Consider the following 20,382-nt stretch of genomic DNA (forward strand, 5'->3'; position numbering starts at 1 on the left):
CCCCTTTTGGCATTGAGCAGTAGTACCGACAGGAGAGCTAGCAGTTTTGAGCTGTGTGAGATTTGGCACCGCAGGATGGGACATATGTATCATGGAGCCTTGGGGATATTGCGGGAGATCACTACAGGTGTGCCAGATTTCAGTACTGATCACTTTGATACTTGCAGAGGTTGTGCGATGGGAAAGTTTGCCAAATCCCCTTTTCCCAGCAGTGACAGCAGAGCGACGTGGATACTTTATTTGATTCATTCCGATGTGAGCGGTCGGATGTCTCATGTTTCCTTGAGTGGATATGAGTACTATGTTTTATTCATTGATGATCACTCCAGGAGGACCTGGATTTATTTTTTGAAGACCAAGAGTGAGGTCTTCAAGTGGTTTCAAGAGTTCAGAGCTCTTGTGGAGACACAGACAGGTCGGAATATCAAGTCCCTGAGGTCGGACAATGGAGGAGAGTACACCCTTGGAGAGTTTGTTGATTATTGTGCGGAGGCAGGCATTAGGAGGGAGTTCACTGTTCCTTACAACCCCCAGCAGAACGGAGTTGCAGAGAGGAAGAAAAGATCCATCATAGGGGCTGCCAAAGCCATGTTACATGATCAGGGGTTGCCATTGTTCTTGTGGGCAGAAGCACGCAACACAACTGTTTACTTGCAGAACAGGAGTCCGCATCGTGGCTTGGGGCACATGACTCCGGAGGAGGCTTTCTCTGGGAAGAAGCCTGATATTGGTCATCCTCATATCTTTGGATGCATAACATACTCCTATATACCCAAGGAGAAGAGGACCAAACTAGAGCCCACCGCAGAGAAGGGTATCTTTGTGGGCTACAGTGAGACCTCAAAGGCCTTTCGGATTTACATTCCTGCATAGAGGAGAGTTGTTGTCAGACGGGATGTGAAGTTCGAGGAGGACAGGGCCTTTAGGAGGTCACGGGAGTTAGAGTATCTGGATTAGCCAGACCCTCAGTAGCAGTTGAGTCAGTCGCAGGGATCCAGTGGGTAGGGATCAGGAGGATCCAGAGGTACATCCATGAGGATGTCAGGTCCATCAGTGAGCAGTGGCTCATCGAGCCAGAGGGGTGGTGCTCCGGGCAGCATGTAGAGCAGTTCACAGAGCAGTTCACTAGGGAGTCCACTGATGGACAGTTCACACGGTACCTCAGCTTCTACAGGTTCAGGTGCAGGCAGGAGGACAGCAGGCAGACAGTCAGGAGTTCAGGCTACTGATGGTGATGAGGAGGAGGAGTTTCATTCTCCTATGGGAGAAGCATGCTCAGGGAAGAGGAAGCCCAAGTGGCTTCAGGACACCTTGAGAGATGCCACATCTGTTGCTGAGCCGAAGAGGCCGGTCAGAGAGAGTAGACCACCTGAGAGGTTTTGTAGCTATATGGCGATGGTTACCAGCATCCTTGACTCTGAGCCTTCTAGCTATGAGGAGGCAGCTAGCCAGCAGGTCTGGAGAGAGGCCATGCAGGAGGAGTATTCTTCTATAATGAAGAATGATGTTTGGGAGGTGGTGCCGAGGCCTGAGGGCAAATCCGTGGTTACTTCCAGATGGCTTTACAAGGTAAAGCATGCTGCAGATGGCAGCATTGAGAAATTCAAAGCGAGGTTTGTGGCTAGAGGGTTCTCCCAGGTAGAGGGAGTTGATTATGAGGAGACCTTCGCTCCCGTGGCTCGATATACTTCGATCCGCTCCATTATATCGATAGCAGCAGAGATGGGTTGGAAGATCCACCAGATGGATGTGAAGACCGTATTTCTCAATGGCTTCATACAGGAGGAGGTGTACATTGAGCAGCCACAGGGCTTTGAGGTGCATGGGAAGGAGTCCCATGTGTGCAGATTGAAGAAGGCCCTTTATGGCCTGAAGCAAGCTCCCAGAGCTTGGTACTCCAGGATAGATGCATACTTGCAGGGGATGGGTTTCACAAAGAGTGAGGCAGATCCGAACCTTTACTTTATTGTGATTGGTGAGGAGCCTCTCATTCTGGTGCTGTATGTGGATGACTTGATCATTACAGGTGCAGAGAGACTCATAGAGCACTGCAAGAGAGATCTTGCAGCGGAGTTTGAGATGAAGGACATCAGCTTGATGCATTACTTTTTGGGTTTGGAGGTGTGGCAGGAGGAGGGGCATTTCTTCCTGGGGCAGGGGAAGTATATTGTGGACATCCTTAGCAGATTCCACATGGAGGATTGTAGACCCATGTCGACACCGATGATCACCAACTGGAAGAAGCTTCATGCTTCGGATTCCGAGTTGGTGGATCCCACATTGTATAGGCAGCTGATTGGTTCCTTGATGTATTTGGTCAACACTAGACCAGATATCTGTTTTGCAGTCAACACGATGAGTTAGTTTATGTGTGAACCTAGGAAGGTTCACTGGGTGGCTGCAAAACACATTTTGCAGTACTTGCAGGGGACAGTGGATTATGGTCTGGACTACAGGCAGGGAGATGGAGTGAGATTGGCAGGATACACTGATTCTGATTGGGCAGGTTGTGCTTCTGATAGGAAGAGAACTTCAGGGTGTTGTTTTGGGTTGGGTTCAGCAGTAGTGTCATGGTTCAACCGGAAGCAGTAGTCAGTAGCACTGAGTTCAGCGGAAGCAGAGTATATGGCAGCCAGTCTAGTTAGTTGTGAGGCCATATGGCTTCGCAAGATGTTGTTTGGCTTATTTGGTCAGCCGTTGAGACCTTCAGTGATTTACTGTGATAATCAAAGTTGCATTAAACTCACGGAGAATCCAGTATTTCATGACAGGTCAAAGCATATCGGGATCAGATATCATTTCATCAGAGACTATGTTCAGAAGGGAGCTGTGAAGCTTTAGTATATTTCCACTGATGAGCAGGTTGCAGATATTCTTACCAAAGCCTTACCACGGGGCAAGCATGTCTACTTCAGAGACAAGATGGGTGTGGTGAGGAACACCTTCTTCGGTAAGAGGGAGTGTTGAAATTTGGTACCGGAGGACAGGTGGTTCCCTTAGGTTTTGATCTTTGGCCTAGGGAAAAGTGTCCAAAAGAATTTAATTTTTCTCCTAAAGTGACTTTATAATTTTATAAAGTTAAATCTAATTTAAAAGTGACTTTAAGTGATAAAGTTATTAAGTCTAATTTTAAAGTTACTTTTATAAAGTCAATGAAAAATTAGAAAGGAAAAGTGACTTTGGAAATAAATGACTAAGTGGGTCTTTATTAAAGTGGGGTGAATTAAAAAATAGAAAGTGAGATTTAAATGATCATTTAATCTTAGCCATTGATCTAAATCTATTTCAGCCATTGGATTTAGAGATCACCCAAAAGTCACTTGGATCACCCACAAGTCACTTGGAGTTATATTAAAGGAGGAAAAGGAGGAAAAGGTCATTCATTCTTTCATGAGCAAATTGGGAGAAGGAGAGCAAGAGAGCAAGAGAGATTTCTGAGTAGGGAGGAGAAGGAGACAACAGCTTGGCACACATTCCAAGGCAGCAGTTGAGCAGATTTGTACAGCTGATTCAGCACATAGTGAAAGGCTGATTTTTGCACAAAAATCGAGGAGCAGTTTGCTGATTTTTCTGCACACAAAACGGAGGTCGTACAACATTTATTGCTGTCCTGTTTGCTGTAATTTCCAGATTGCTGTGAGGCACGGGAAATGAGATAAGTTGTAAATTTGCTTGCTAATTTTTTGCTGAATAATTCTCACTGTAAAAAGGCAATTTTCAGAAATAAAGAAGAGCTCTCAAACTGGTTTTCCCCAAGAGTTGTAGGGGGTTTTTCCAGGGTCAAGTTGACCAAAAATATCAGTGTTTTAATGTGTTTTAATGGCTGTTTTTGATTGCTGAATTTTAATTCTGCAATTTCCAGCATTCTGAAAAATTTCCAGAATTTGTGTTTTCAGCAACATTTATTTTTTTCAGTCTGTTAAATGTATGGTTATGGGAATGGGCATTTAACTACATGGGAGAAATAAGGAGAAACTGAAAACCGGGGTGGGAAAACAGAAATTTCTACATTTCATATTTTAAGAGTCGAGAAAAGGACGAATGATGACTCTATCGCTTTCGAAGTTAAATGAGCCTAAAGGACAAGTGCTCAGATGATCCTTTTACTTTTAAAGAGTCGAAATGGAATGAAAGTGACTGCTCTGGAATTCTAGGCAAGAGGTTTACCAGACAAATCGTAAAATTGCATATACACCTGGGTAATAAAATGAAAGAGAAATGACCAAAGACTTTCCGTACGGCAGTCAATCTTCCCGAATTGTATGTTCGGTGCGTTACGACTCGTAAGGTGGTAGACTCGGCTTCCTATGGATAATAGGATGATAACCTAGTGGGGTCTCCCAATATATACACAACGGTACGGGGAGCAAAAATCCATACTAGCATCTATTGTATCACAAAAGGAGGAATTATCCAACCTTAGTGAGAACAATAGGAACTAGGTTTAACGACGCCAGAACACGTCTCTAGCCTAGACTTCTAGATATATGAGTGTTAGGTTCCAATGCCTTTTTAAGTCCATTCAATAGATTTTAACAGTTAATCTTGAATTAAGTCTCGATTTCAAGGCCTTACCAAAGGTATTTCAACAATCTCTAGTATGCAACTACAATGAGTAAACAACCATTCCTTTCGATGAATGACTACCTAAATGAGGGTAAGGAGTTCATTTCAAAGCAATGAAGACAATAACAAGAAGATGCAAGAAAAATAGTGCAAGCAAGTAATCCAATCAATAGGACACACAATGCATCGATTTCTGCTTATCTCACAACTACTATGACAAAAAATGAAAGATTTGAATTCCGCTTTTCGATTCCTAATCATAAAGAATCTACTAATGTAAACATGCTTTCATTTTCGTATACTATATGAGTGCAATTGTTTTTGATTTTTGGAATAAATAACAGACAAGCTAATGCACAACGTGACTGATCAAAAGGCAAATGTAATCTATGCTTCAATAACAAATTGAAATCAAATCAACACAACAAGCTAGTTTGATGACTAATCATTATGGATCAACTAGGAATATGGGCAAGTAGTGAGAGAACAACTTCAAACAAATCAATAAGACTGTTGTGGATGTAGTTCAGAAAATTGAAAGGACAAGCAACCCAAAACCAACGAATTCTTGACTGAACCCTAAAAGACTTAGGTTACACAGTCCAAAAACCCAAATTTCATACAAATGGAACCAAGAAGGACATGCCTCAGTAAACACAATCAAAACAAGCTTAACAAGGTGAAAGAAACAACAAAGGACAAGCTACACTGGTTTATTCAAGAGGCAGGGTTGTAAAAGTTAACCCTACAAGAATCGTCGCAGGCACAACACTGACAACATGAGACGATCGCTAATCGTCGCAAGCACAACACAGACAACTGAGAGACGTCGTCGCAAGAGTACACTTGTTCTAAGAGATGGTCCGATTTCAGGAATCGTCACAGCTGTATGACGGGATATCCGCGACGTACAACGAGGGTAAATAGAATAGGAGTGATTCGTCACAGCTGTTAGGAATTAAACAACGACGATCTCAATAAAGAGGGAAAACAAGGAAAAAACAGCTGAAAGACACCAGGCTTATCACTTAGACAGTGAGGTGGATTACTAGATCTACTCAAGTGATTCAAATCACTGATGGTTCAGTCCAAAAACAAAGAGGCACTATGTAATTCAATCGAAAACAACAAAAGCAAAATCAAGAGACAACACACAAATCATCCCTAGTGGAGTCGCCAACTTGTGATGTATGTAAGTTCCCTCTGTCAGAGACAACCCTCTAGCCCTAGAGTGGGTCTAGTCACAACAAGACAAAGACAATAGCTAATTCCTTAAATAGTTATCGTTAAAGAGGCCTACCTTGTACCGGTGTTTGAGTTGAAAATAATTAATATTATATTGTATTAATGGAGAAATGGTTACACAAGTTGTAAGGTATCTCCTTAATTTAGGATTTGTTCCTAGAGTTTAGGAGTTTGGTTGCAACTTCCTGATCTCTAGTAATGTACTTAATGATGTAATTGCTCATTTGATGAATGTAGAGTGTACGGAGAGAGTTCTCTTTGTTTGAGTGCAATCTCCAGGTGCAGTACTCACCTGTGAGCTACAACTCCTTTTTCAATTCAAGTCTGATTTTTATCTTGGTATCAGAGCTCAGAGTAGGGACAACCTTAATCTTTTTTTTAGGATGTATCATTGATTACAGAACTGTAGTGCAGGTAGAGTATATAGAAGCATTTGTAGAATTAGGTGGACTGTAGTAACACCTGAAGCACAGGTCTCAGATGACTGATCATCTCTGAGCGGAAGAAAGGGTTAGCGTGATTTATTAAGGAATAGTCGCACCATTTGGCACGGTTTTGAGAGATATAGTCACGCCAGCGCGCCAGAAAGTGCTATTGGCACGGAAAATCAAGCCTTAATCGCACCAATTTCGTGAGACGCATCGATTTTGTTTTCAGCGCAGGTATTTCGCCGTCGAGAAGCGCCAGCCTCTTTCTCTTTGGAAAATCTGCAATTTTTTGCAGATCGGCCTTGCCCGGTGGTGGCACTTTGAAATTTCAGATCTGTTCGGTGGCAGCAGATCGGAGTTGCCTGGTGGTGGCGCATTGGAGTTCCTGATCTACTCGGTGGCAGCAGATCGGATTTGCCCGGTGGTGGCGCATTGGAGTTTCGGATCTGTTTGGTGGCAGCAGATCGGACTTGCCCGGTGGTGGCTCATTGAAGATACAATTTTTTTTTTTCTCAGCAAAACAGAGGTTCGGATCTGGTATGTGGTGATTTTTTTTTTTTTTTAGTGTGTCCTGAAAGTGTACAGTTGGATAGACTTATTCATCAAAGGATCAAAAATTTTATCAATCTAATATGAATAACAGTATAGAATCGTATCTCCACGAGTCTGGCAAACTCGATGGATCGAATTTCTCCAACTGGAAATTCAAGATGCAGACTTTACTTGAAAGTGCAAATGCGTGGTCGATCATTATAGGAAATGAGCTGAGACCAGGATCAGCCGCACAAGAACAAGATTGGGATAAAAGGGAGACAAAAGCAAAGGTCATATTGAAGATGTCCGTCAAGGACAATGTTATCCCACATATTAGAGACTGTAAATCGGCCACTGACATTTGGACGACGATCAAAAACCTATACCAGACGCAGAATACAAACCGTGTCTTGTCACTCAAAGGCAAGCTGTTTGCATTGAAGATGGAGGAGAATGAGTCCGCTGTTAGATTCATTGCTAGAGTCAAAGACCTGAAGGACAGATTGGGAGATATCGGAGAGAAAGTTTCCGATTCAGATCTGGTCACGATCACGTTGAACGGAATGACTAATGAATACCAGATGTTTATCACAGGGCTGTCAGCAAGGGAGAAAGCCCCTGCATTTGAAGAGCTGACAGGGATTCTGATACAGGAAGAAGAGCGACGACAAAATTTGAAATCACAGAGCAATGACCTTGCTCTGATGGCAAAAAGGAGACAGTATAAAGGGAAGCAACATCAGCAACCACAACAACAGCAGCAGAAAGGAGCCAACACATTTCAGAAGAGACCGTTTAAAGGTATGTCTGCTAATAATTTTCCCAGCAAAAAATGTTTTTACTGTGGAAAACCTGGACATCAGATTAAAGATTGTTATAAGAGGCAGGCAGACGAAGGAAGAAACAAATAGAGAAAACATAAGGGTTACTTTGTTAAGGAAGAAGAGGATCATAGCCATGAAATTCGACTATTTATAGTCGATTGTGCCCTTTCAGCTTCAAAGGGAGATGAGGACGACATATGGTATGTTGACTCAGGCACATCCTCACATATGACTGGTAAGAAGGATTGGTTTGAATTTCTTGAAGAAACTTCATGTGGGTCGAAATATATTTAGGAGATGATAGTGGACATGAGATCAAAGGATATGGTGACATTCCTGTAAAATTACTTAGCGGTAACATTTGACACCTCAAAAATGTATTGTATGTTCCAGGAATTAAGAAAAATTTGGTCTCTGTCTCAATGATTACTGATCAAGACATGCAAGTTCAATTCTTTAAGACTAACTGTGTCATTAAGGATAGCTAGATGGAAACAGTTGCAACAAGAGTGCGCGTGGGGAGCCTGTACAGACTAGATGTGAAGAGTATGCCACAGCAAGCAATGGTTGCAGCTAGATCGACAACCAAAAATCTCTGGCATCAGAGATTCGACCATCTTAATCTGTAAGACGTCATCCTACTTCAGAGAAAAGGTATGGTTGATGGACTCCTTGTTTTCGATAATGTTAAGCTGGATTGTGATGGATGTGCATTAGGGAAAATGCATAGAGAAGATTTCCCTTTGCATGTTAATAGAAAGGAAAGAGACATTTTAGAACTGGTGCATACAGACATCTGTGGACCTATGCAAACCAGGTCATTAGGAGGAGCATATTACTTTCTCTTATTTACAGATGATTGCACTAGATTTTCATGGATATACTTTCTGAGTAAAAAGAGTCAAGCCTTTCATTATTTTAAATAGTTTAAATCCATGGTAGAAAACCAGACAGGAAAAAGGATAAAAATTCTCTGCTCAGATCAAGGGGGAGAATACAGGTTGGGAGAGTTCATGGATTTCTGCAAGCATCATGGGATTGTGCAATAGTTTACAGTGCCCCACACTCCATAGCAGAATGGAGTGGCAGAACGGAAGAACAAAACTCTTGTGGAGTGCGCAAGGAGCATGCTTCAAGGTAAGGGTCTATCAAATGGTCTTTGGGAAGAAGCTATTAACACTGCTGTGTATTTAAAGAATAGGAGTCCTACTAGATGTCTAGGTTTCAAAACCCCTTTTGAAGCATTGTTTGGATTCAAACTAGCAATGAGTCACTTAAGAATATTTGGGTCAAAATCTTATGCTCATATACCTAAGGTAGAAAGGAAGAAGTTAGATCCTAAAGCCATGAAATGTATATTTGTTGGGTATGGAACTGAGTTCAAGGCATATAAGTTATTTAATCCTGTGACTCACAAGGTTTTTGCAAGCAGAGATGTCATATTTCATGAACAGGTTGAAGAAGGAAAGGATGACTCTAACAGTGATTGGCACATTCCATTGCTAATGGAAGAAAACAGTGAGGAAGATGAAGAGCAGGAGGAGAAACAAGAAGAAGAAGTAACAGACAATGTAATCAATGATGATGCAAGCCCAGAAAAGGCTGAAATAGACAGATTTGAGGTAAGACCCCTACCAAGGAGATCAGGTAGGAAGACTCGATTACCTTCTAAATTGAAAGACTATGCATTAATGTCAAAGATTTTAAACATTGTAGAACCTGCAAATTATGAGGAAGCAAGTAAATCTGATGCATGGAGGGCTGCAATGTATGAGGAAATAGAATCAATAAACAGAAACCATACTTGGGATTTGGTTGAATTGCCTGAAGTTAAAACCCCCATAAGATGCAAATGGCTGTATAAACCAAAAATAAATGCAGATGGGAGTATAGAGAAACTTAAAGCTAGACTGGTAGCAAAGGGTTACTCACAGAAAGAGGGAATAGATTTCGATGACACCTTTGCTCCTGTAGCCAAATTAAACACCATTAGAATGCTAATTTCCTTAGCAACAAAACACAAATGGCAGCTACACCAGCTAGATGTTAAGTTTGCATTTCTGAATGTTGACTTGAAGGAAGAAATTTATTTAGTACAACTTGAAGGTTTTGTGAAAAAGGGGCAGGAACATCTTGTGTGTAAATTGAAAAAGGCACTTTATGGTTTAAAACAGACACCCAGGTCGTGGTATGAGAAAATTGACTCATTTTTTGTGCAGCATGGCTTTCATAGGAGCTTGAATGATCCAAATCTTACCAAGTTTAATAAACAGAGGCAAATTATTTTGATTTCTTTGTATGTAGATGATATGATCATAACAGGGAATGCTCACAATCTCATCAAAGAAATCAAACAGCAGATGTGACAAGTGTTTGAGATGAAAGATCTCGGAAACCTTCATTATTGCTTGGGATTGGAGGTATGGAAAGACTTTGGACAAACTTTTCTTACTCAAGGGAAGTATGCTAGAAGCTTGCTAGAAAGGTTCAGAATGGAGCAGTGCAGATTAACAACAACACCATTACAGCAAAACTTAAAGTTGAGCAGTGAAGACGATACTAAAGAGGTGGATGCTACCATGTACAGAAAACTAGTTGGCAATTTGATATATCTGACTACAACTAGACTAGATTTGGCATATTCTGTTAGTGTGTTGAGCTAGTTCATGTCAAAACCACTCGAAAGTCACTGGGTCGCAGAAAAAAGTGTGTTGAGGTATCTTAGTGGTACTAGTAATTATGGCATTTTGTACACTGACGCTTCTGATGTTATTCTAGCAGGTTTTTCAGATTTCGATTGGGCAGGTAACTTGGATGATCGAAGATATATCACAGGTTACCCATTCAGCATTGGATCCGGGGTCATAGCATGGAGCAGCAAAAAGCATCACACTGTAGCTCTATCTTCATGTGAAGCTGAGTACCAAGCATTGTGTGCAGCCACATGTGAAGCTATGTGGTTGAGAAGACTTCTCAACGATGCAGGAGAAGAGCAGAAAGAATCAACTATTATCAAAACTGATAACCAGAGTACCATCAAGCTTGTATACAATCTAGTCTTCCATAAAAATACCAAGCATATCGATACTTAGGTTCATTTTGTTCGAGAGAAACAACAGTTAAAAGAGATATGTGTTGAATATTGTAAAACTTGTGATAACATGGCTGATATTTTTACTAAGCCTCTTGGGTGTGTAAAGTTTGAATTGTTTAGAGGGATGCTAGGAGTTCAGGATAATCCTTTCTCCATTAAGGGGGGGAGTTGAAAATAATTAATATTATTTTGTATTAATGGAGAAATGGTTACACGTTGTAACATATCTCCTTAATTTAGGATTTGTTCCTAGAGTTTAGGAGTTTGGTTGCAACTTCCTGATCTCTAGTAATGTAGTTAATGATGTAATTGCTCATTTGATGAATGTAGAGTGTACGGAGAGAGTTCTCTTTGTTTGAGTGCAGTCTCCAGGTGCAGTACTCACCTGTGAGCTGAAACTCCTTCTTTTTCAATTCAATTCTGATTTTTATCTGTTTGATGGAGTCTTCATCACGTCGCTTCAGCTATCACTTTCTTTTCCTTAATGAATGATGCACCTGAAACAACATATGAAAATGACAAAACACATAATAGAGCACAACAACGAACTATCTACTTATAGAGTCAAGTAATCATAAGCTATCAACATACATTTCATACATGATATAGGAAATAACCATTGATTGTATTAATATAAACAACAGTAAAGCTTATAACCATGCCTTGATGTCACAAGCTTCCTTGAAGGGTCCGATCAGTATGTCTCCATAAGCATTCACTCTCAAAGGTCTCCCAGAAACACTGATGACTCTCTCTCACCCAAAAGCACAAGTATGAAACTAAGGCAATCACAACAAGGTTTCCTTCTTACAAAACCATTTCACACTATCAATCCACAACATGAAAGGCTATTCTCATACCTCACAAGCTATTGCTAGGCTATCAACAATCCAAACTGTAAGCTATCAATCCAACAAACCAAGAACTAGCTAACTATCAACCCAACTAGCTGATCATAGCCATGGAGGATGCTTTTATAAGAGGAGGAGTGTCCATAAATGAGGGGAGAGGAAGCTTATCTTCATGGGAGGTTACTCAAAAGGCGGAACCACCATCTCAAATGAGGAGAGGCGAACTTCTTTGACCCAACAACCAACTCCAGAACCACCCAGAAGTATTCTGTTTGAACTAATTCGCCATATCTGGGTCGTCGCGAGTCAAACACTGAGACTCAGAGACGACATCGCAAGGTGTTAGTTCATTCTGGGCTATCGTCGCAGGCAGGATACTGATGACCTGAGACAATTTTGAAACATGGGTAAAAAGGGGTCAACTTCAGGATTAATGAGCTTAGGCAATCTTCTTGAGTAATATGGAAGATTTGGACACATATTTTGGTATATGACAAAGAGCAGATGTCATTCAGGGACTGACTCTATCCAGGATCAGGGGATGTGGGGTCGGTGACAAAACACTGTGTAACAGATAGTAAGGGAAAAATCATAGAGTCTTAATGTAATTGAGCTTTGCTCTGTTGGGGGTTGCCCCATCGAAGAAGCAAGTGAACATTGTATCCTACTTCTGAATAATAAAATATCTTTGCAACTTGTCTCATTTCATGTGAAATTTTCGTGTTTCAGGCTATATTGCTTCGTATTTCTGGTATTCTGGTTTTCTCTTAAGTTAAGTGCATAACAAGTGGTATTAGAGCACTTTCCAGGGGCAGTTGTATCTTCAATTTTTTCATATTTTGTTTTCTAGGCTAGAGACGTGTTTCAACGTATTTAAACCACATGATCTCTTGTTGAGCGCATAAACATGCATATTTGGGGAGGCATGAATGCAAGAACTACAAGAGGTGGTCATGCTTATTGGACTCCTTTGTAAACTCTGTGGGCACCCATTCGAGTAGTGGCACATTAGATAGAACCACGCACAGATTACACTTCCATGTACCCTTGGGTATGTTAGAAGCTCCCTAGGGTAACATGAAATCTAACTTTAGATAAAATGTTGGTCATCTTGTTGCTACAGTACACTGAGAACAACACTTGTGAAGATCACTCGCATGTAAAATAGGGTAGTCGGGTACTATGCCTAAGGGTATGGTTGATCCTCCTTAGTAAGTGCCCTGAAAGATTGGGCTGAGTACTATTGTTGGGACCGTGCGTATATTGTGATCTGCAACACCTGACACTCCTTTGAGAGCATAGTTCCCTCAACTATCTGGAAATCGTCCCTACCTTTTCTTCCAAATCAGATCCAGTTGTTGGGGTTCCACTGACGCTGCCCAGATCAGATCCAACAGTTGGGGTTTTTCCGTCGCAACCCACCATACAGATCAGATTCTGTAGTTGGGGTTTTTAAAGCATATATTAGACTCTTTGTGCAGTGAGGGTTTTGGCCTCGATAGTCCAGATCATATTTTTACAACACATTTTGTAGTACCAAGACCTTGGGGTTTCTATTACTACAGTGTAGACCAAATTTTCGCAAGATATTTGGCAGTATCAAGCTTTCTAGAATTCCGCCACTGTAGTATTGATCAACTGGGAGTAAAACTCCTTTCGAGCCATCTCAGGATGCTTGCAAGATACCTAACTCATAAGATTTAGGATGACGATTTGGTCGCAGTGGTACCATTCACTTGTAATCCCCCAATTTTTAGGCGGTCCCAAATTATTCCCGACGCGGCTTCAAGTGACCCACATCACTAGACTCCTAAGCTTGCCCTCCTTCCAAGCATACTACTCTTAAGTAAGCTCAAAATTTCACTGGGGCTAGTGTGTGGTCGGTACCAGGTCTCAAGTTATGACTACGGAAAAGGTTGTCAAGAAGGTCGATAACCTCAAGAAAAAAATCAATGAATTCTAGGAGACCATTACCTCTCATCTCACACAAGTATTGGTCGCCATAAAGATGCCTTGCGAACCCATGAGGGAAGAACCTAGTGTTGATGCACACATAGAAGGAGAATCCAACCATCACATTCATTTCCATGGAGATCACCAATATTATCGGATACCCAAGTTGGACATGTAAAAATATGATGGCTCTAACCTCGCAGTATGGGTTGCACAGATGGAAAAATATCCCATCTTTAGTAATATATGGGAGGATGGAACTAAACTACACGTGGGATCCCTTTACTTGGACCAAGAGAGATGGCAATGGCGGTAGTGGAATCATAAATGTTATCCAGGGAGGCCAACTTGGAACATGTTATCCAAAGCCATCTGTGACTGCTTTGATCAAGAACCTCACTTTTTGGGTCGTCTCACTAAGCTTAGGCAAACAGGGATTGTAAGGGACTACATTGTAGCTTGTGAACAATTGGCCATCAAAACTAGCGGACTAGGAGATGACTTTTACTTGGAATGTTTCATCAGTGGCCTAAAGGAAGCCATCCAAGCCCATGTCTAAATGCATCACCCCGCTACTTGGTCGGACGCATGCCGCAAGGCCTTAAATGCCTAGTCCAACTGTCCAAATTTCGTCGCAAAGGCACGTCCCACCCAGGCTACCGGCCCACCCAAACACTTAAGGTTCAAAAGGTGTCATTGACAGAAATGGTCGAAAGAAGGAAACAAGGACTCTGCTACTACTGTGATGACAAATACTCCCGAGGACATAAATGCAAGGAGCCAAAATTCTTTCAAATTGATGATATTGAAAACAAATCAACCATTGAAGCTCCATCCACTGAAGTTCCTGAGGAAGAAGCGGGTGAACCCCAAACTGACCTAGACATTGATCTTGCAACGATGCCAGATGAGCCAATTATATCACTACATGCCTTGACTGGAATTTCTTTGCCCCAAACTCTCAAAATCCGAGGTTTTATTAAGAATCAACTAGTAGTGGTGTTGATTGATAGTGGTAGCACCCATAAATTTGTCCATACGAGAGTAGCATAAGTTGTTTATTGTTTTGTACGGGCGATATCTAATTTCCAAGTACTTATCGCTGATGGGGGGACCATGAAATGTGAAGGATGCCGTGAAAATATTAAGCTTCAGATCGGGGATTATCATCTCAAAAGCCACATGTTTTCCATTGAAATGGGTGGTTGCAACATTTCCCTTGGTGCTGAATGGCCTCGCACACTAGGCCCTGTTACCGCTCAAACTAACAGGGGTCCTAAAAGGCGATCCTTGAAGGGTTACTACTAATCTAAGGGAAATAATCAAGCGATAGCTCACTATCACCTCGGCTGAGGCTCCCTACTCTTTACATATTCTCATTGAAGGGAGGAGACCCGTTATTATAAGGATCATGAAATGGATGGACCAATGATAGGGCGAGGGGTGATCCTGAAAGCCTATTCACAAGACAGGTTCAAATATGTGGCTTGCTTGTCTTGGAAGACAAGATGGACGACTATCTAGGAAGGGCTTTGGGAAATTTTCTAGGGTTAGGTTTTGAGTGTGTCTTATAAAGGAGATACCTAAGTCCTAGAATTCTTGTGGAAACTTTGGGTTCTAGGTGATCTTTGAAGAATTAACCTTGATAATGCATGGGACCACACATGACCAAGTGGACCCGAGGTTCGGTTAAGGGGATAGGATTTAGCAACCAACGATGTGCTTGACTTAATTAGGGAGGGGAAAGGGATCAAGGGATGGATTTTCAATGAAAGGAAATGCAAGGATCCCAGAGAGGTCTCTAGCCTAAGGGAAACCAAGGTCAAGAATTGGTCTTCGAGCTAGGGCTTCTGATATCTCAAGATCCCACTGTTGGAATCATGAAATTTGGAGGGCTTTTTGAGGACACACTAGCGCAGTTGTGGACAAAAAATAGAAGTATTTGGATGGCTAGACCGTGAGATAATTGATGCCCTAAGTGACCTAGAGGACTAGACCTAGAGAAGAGGAAAGGGGAGAAGGAAAATAGGTTTAAGGTGATCACCTTTGGGTGGACCAATGCCTAATCCTTTGGGGATATTTTTAGTTAGGTAGAATTATTACTGTGGACCTTTGAAATTCTAGGTCAAGGAGGCCTCAAAGATAATTTTGCTTGGCACTAGGGAAATGACAAAAGTAGTATCAACGACTTTATACTTCATTTTGCAAGGTAAATGGCTTGTAAAGATGAATTTTAGTAATGAAATATCCATAAGAACATTAATTCATTATACATGGCCCATACATGAAGCATTCACTATCCAAAAACAAAATTTCCACAACTTCGCATAAGAGATGCAACAAATAAGCCCTAGTATAGTGAAATCCCAGCAACAATGTTTGTGACAAAATTCAAAAGAATAACATTACAATGTACTTACATGTATAAGAATATATCCAACCATCCAAAAAATTTCCATCAAGAAGCTCCAAGACATATGAAAATTATCCAAACATCAAAATTCATTCCATGCTCCAAAAATTCGTCCTCCAAGAAGGATAGCGAAAATCTCTAAAGAGATACTAGTTCCAAATCCAAGTGATGATGCTAAAATGAATCCTCATCACTTCTATTTATACACTTCTAATGAGTTTGATTTAGCTACTTGGGCCTACATTAGCCCCTAAAATAAAATAATGTGCAAAACAACTAACTTTTGGTGACAAGCCCACCAAAATAGCTCATAAACAAAAGAATCAACCTGTCAAGGGGTCGAATGATCAATAATACATGTCGATGGGTCTTCTAAGAAGCTTGATGAAGTCCATAAGTGCCATAATGATGAATATGACTCCCAAAAGTAGTGTACAAGGGGTTGGCCTGTTGTTCCCCAAATAATAAACCTTTGGTGCTCCCAATGGGTGTGAGGGCACATAAGTAACCTCATGGGCCTCCAAGTAGGTTGAAGATGCATTTAGATCATCTGTAAGGGATCAGATGGTGTAAGTGATGCCACATCAACATATAAGTCCTAGGTCATCTGCCAAGTGTATGGTACAACTGTGGGGTCAGCTGGCTATGGTGAACCAAGTGCATCTTCCTCATCCAATATGTGAATCTCGAGCAATCTATGAACATCTCTGGGGATCCATGGAGTGCTGTCTCATGGTGTGGAGGTCCATGGATCTCAACGCACACCCTCTATGTGCCAATGTAGCCATTGGGAGGGTTAGGACCCCATATAGGGAGACCAAACCCAAAATGGAGGCCATTTGCAATCCTGCATAAGATCCGTTGCATCCTCTAGCCTTCCAGTACAATAAGTCATCAAAGGATATCAAGTTAAAGAGCTTACAAACCATGGAAAATAGGCAGGCACTTCATAATGGCATGCCCTTCCAGGTGGGTTTTGGCATGTGCTAATGTCTCCAACCTCAAAATGGGGTTAACCAAGTATCCTATTAGGTGGTTTCTACCTTTAAAGGGGATAGTATGTCCAAGGTACATCCTTCAAAAGATGGTGGCATGTGATCAAGAGATGAATGGAGTAGGGAATGAAAAGGGGAAGCCCTGGGCCACATGTTGGAGTACTAGGGTAGCTAACAAAAGGGACGCCTACACTTGGGTATATAATGTATAAGAGGGAGAAATCACGGTACATGAGGTGCCTCGTCCTTGATTTTTCCACCCTTTGTTATATGCCTTTTTCCTTTTATGTTTTTTATTTGATTAACTGCTCGAGGATCAAGGGATAAGAACATGATGTGTAGGATATAGTAGTGGATACCCCCTTTAGGGTAGGGCGATTCATTGCCTACCAAGGGCTGGGACAATCATAGGTTCCTGAATGATAAAGGAGGCTCATCTAGGGCTTGTAGGAACCCGGGTGATGGCCATGATAATGGGCTAGAGCTTATGTATTGTCTTTTGCCCACATGCTAAATTTGTTTTTCTCGACCATATTTTTCATTTTGTGGTACATTTTCCTATTTGATTGGCCAATTATGCTTTTACTTTTCTTTTCAGCTGCATTAACCTCCGGGGAATCATTCTAGGATCGACCCAAGGTGTGGGTAAGGGGAAGGAGAAGGCTAACCCTATGTGGGCCCAGTGGAGGAATGTGGACCTAGGAGGGAGGAACGATGAATGGGGTTATAATGGCCGGAAAGGAAATGATATATGTGGATGAGGGAGCGGGACCACGCAACAAAAATCGGGGTTTCCCATGTAGTACCACTCTAAAACCCAAAGGTTGGTAAAAGAGATCCCACGGGACTAAGATCCAAGGGTAACATCCCAAAGAGGTATAGGGGACAGAAACAACAACCTAGCCCACTTTTTCCACCAAATCCTCCCATTAATCCATTCCCAAAAGTGTCAATGATAAGCAAAATACAATACTCAATTACCAAATGACAAGGCATACCTTTAGGTTCAGGAGGCCCACCTTCAAACATACAATAATGAAATATGGGTGAGGGAACACATGGCTGGATTAGGTGGTAGAGAAATGACACAACGAGTTAGTTGGTGGCTGCAAGGGGTTGCTGGTTGCCGAATGGGGACCATCTTGGAGATAATTTCTCTTAGGGATGTTACCCACAAAATGGTGGGTAACATCTGGGTCCAACTGGGACGTGGACTCTCAGAAAGTGGGCGAAGCTACTTGAATGGGAGGTCATGAGAACACCAACAATCTCTTGGTTACCATAGACCTGTTGCATGTAGATATCAAAGACTAAACCCAATGGGGCAACTGTTCGCATTATTACAAATGTGTTGTCCTTGATGGCATCCTACTTAATAAAGATAGCAACATGATGATAACACGATGAGTATTCAAGCCAATATAGATGTGATAAAAAGATTGGACAAAAGAATATCACTTCAGAGATAGAGGAATGGTAAAAATAAAGTTTGAAGAAGTATATGTGGGTTATGTGAATCAAATCCGCGTACATACGCGCTAATTGTGAAACAAAGTCGCGTACAGTTTCCACACCATGGTATTCTAAATACTAGGCTTCTTTACCATGGTATTGGCCCATAGTAATGAACACAACAACAAATATTTGATCCCATCAAAGAATACCATCGACATAACCATGGAATTGACCCATGGTATTGGCTAAGGCCTAAGCTATATAAGGAGATAGAGATCAAAGTGTTATGTGTGCATGAGATGAGTTATTCATGAATTGTTTGATCTGAAATAGGTGTGCACTTGAGAGTGTGATGATGGATAAGATCTTATAGATCTGAAATGACTACATGTTGAATAATCTGCTTATGGGTTGATAGATATGTGATGATGATGTGTCTTTTACAATGTATATCTAGATTAGGTTTGGTTGATGTTTTGTTCTGCAATGAAGGTATGATTCAATAGTTACAGATCTATACGTAGGTTTTCTTTAGAAAAGTTGCGTACATATGCGGATCTTCTTCTGGGTAGTTGCGTATTGATTTTGCAATATGGACAAATTTGTAAGCGGGTATGCTTCTTGAAAGGCACATACATACTATTGATTTCTGGTAGCATCATATGTGCTCTAAGTCTCAAAATTTGTAGGGAGGCTTAGACACATGCATTCTCCAATACCTAGAAATCGTTTTGGGAAATTCGACCCAGAGACAATTTAATTAAAATAATTAATTATTTTTAGTGGGACTTGAAGTCTAAACTTAGGAAATTAAAATAATTAAAGGGTATTAATCTAAACTATGGGTGTCACTTCTAGAACAAGACGAGGATTAAGCCAAAATGATCTAAGCCATTGATTAGAAGTTAATCTGGTCCGTTGGTTGTCCAACAGAAAGATATAAGAGGAGGCTTGAGGGGCACTTGGAGAACACATAGAGAGAAGATCAAAAGTTCGATTTTTTGAAGTAGAGCAACTGTCAGAGAGATTTTTCGATAGTGATCTTTTGCAGAGAGGGGCATGGATAATATCTGGTGAGGAGTCTTTTCTTGGGCCAAAGAGTACAAGGCAGAGAGGACAAAATGATGTCTAGAGAGAGGCTGATGCTAGCCCAAGCAGTGGGAGTGCAGAGCCTAGAGGGAGATTGAATTTCCTGCTGAGGAAATTGAGTTTCAGAAGCCGGGAGCCGGGGTGTGAGACCAGGAGGTTGGAAATCGAAGTTTCTGGGTAGTAGAGGATCAGAAGGAAGAGCAATGCAGTCCCCAGCTAAGGTGATGCAGAAACTACATAGGGTTGACACATTTATGCGTAGAGGCTGATGTAGAAGGGACACAAAGCCTCTTTCCAACGAGATCAGGGTCAGATTCTTCCAGTGACAGGGTGAGAGCATCTCACTACTTGTTTTGTCCAGTTTTTCTCTGTATAGGATAGCCAGTTGGGCATCCAACAAATTGTACTCAAAAATTACTACTGCTTAATAATAAAACCCTTAGCGTTGCTGCACCGGTTTTCCCGCATTAGGTTTTTTCGGGGACATTTGTCCAAAAATAACTGTGTAGATGTGTTGTATCTCTTTCTTGTTCAGTTTCTTGTTTCTGCTTATAATTTAAATGGTGTAGACTGCAGTTTATTAGTTTTGATATTTATTGTAGGAAGCAGTAAGTAACTTGACTAAGAAATTAATAAGTAGGAGAAACTTAATCAGTTGCTGTAGTAGAAATTTGGGCATCTAATTTTTCACATGGTATAAGAGCTGTAGGTGAAAGAAGAGAACAGTGCTGGAAGAGCCCAATGCTGAAGGAGGAAGGGAGTTCAAAGTTTTGGTAGAGGTAGCAATTTGAATCCCTAAAGGGTTTGCGCAGTCAGGCTAGGAGGGAAATATTTTTGTGGTAAATCTCTCTCTGAGTGAGTCGACAGAGAGGTATGATTTCCAATTTGATATTTGTCACCGACAGATGGAGCACTGCAGCAAAAGATTCAACGAA

At 41.4% G+C, this 20,382-nt stretch overlaps 1 pseudogene; it reads left to right on the forward strand.

Annotated features, from left to right (window-relative positions):
* The first annotated feature begins 6,949 nt into the window (after positions 1-6,949).
* The window catches only part of LOC149239529 (uncharacterized), a 33,488-nt pseudogene continuing 20,055 nt past the window's right edge, over positions 6,950-20,382 (forward strand).

This window comes from Pinus tabuliformis, chromosome 8 (assembly GCF_031772625.1).
Source record: "Pinus tabuliformis cultivar Carrire ecotype Pingquan chromosome 8, CPIR1, whole genome shotgun sequence".
NCBI classification, from domain to species: Eukaryota; Viridiplantae; Streptophyta; class Pinopsida; order Pinales; family Pinaceae; genus Pinus; species Pinus tabuliformis.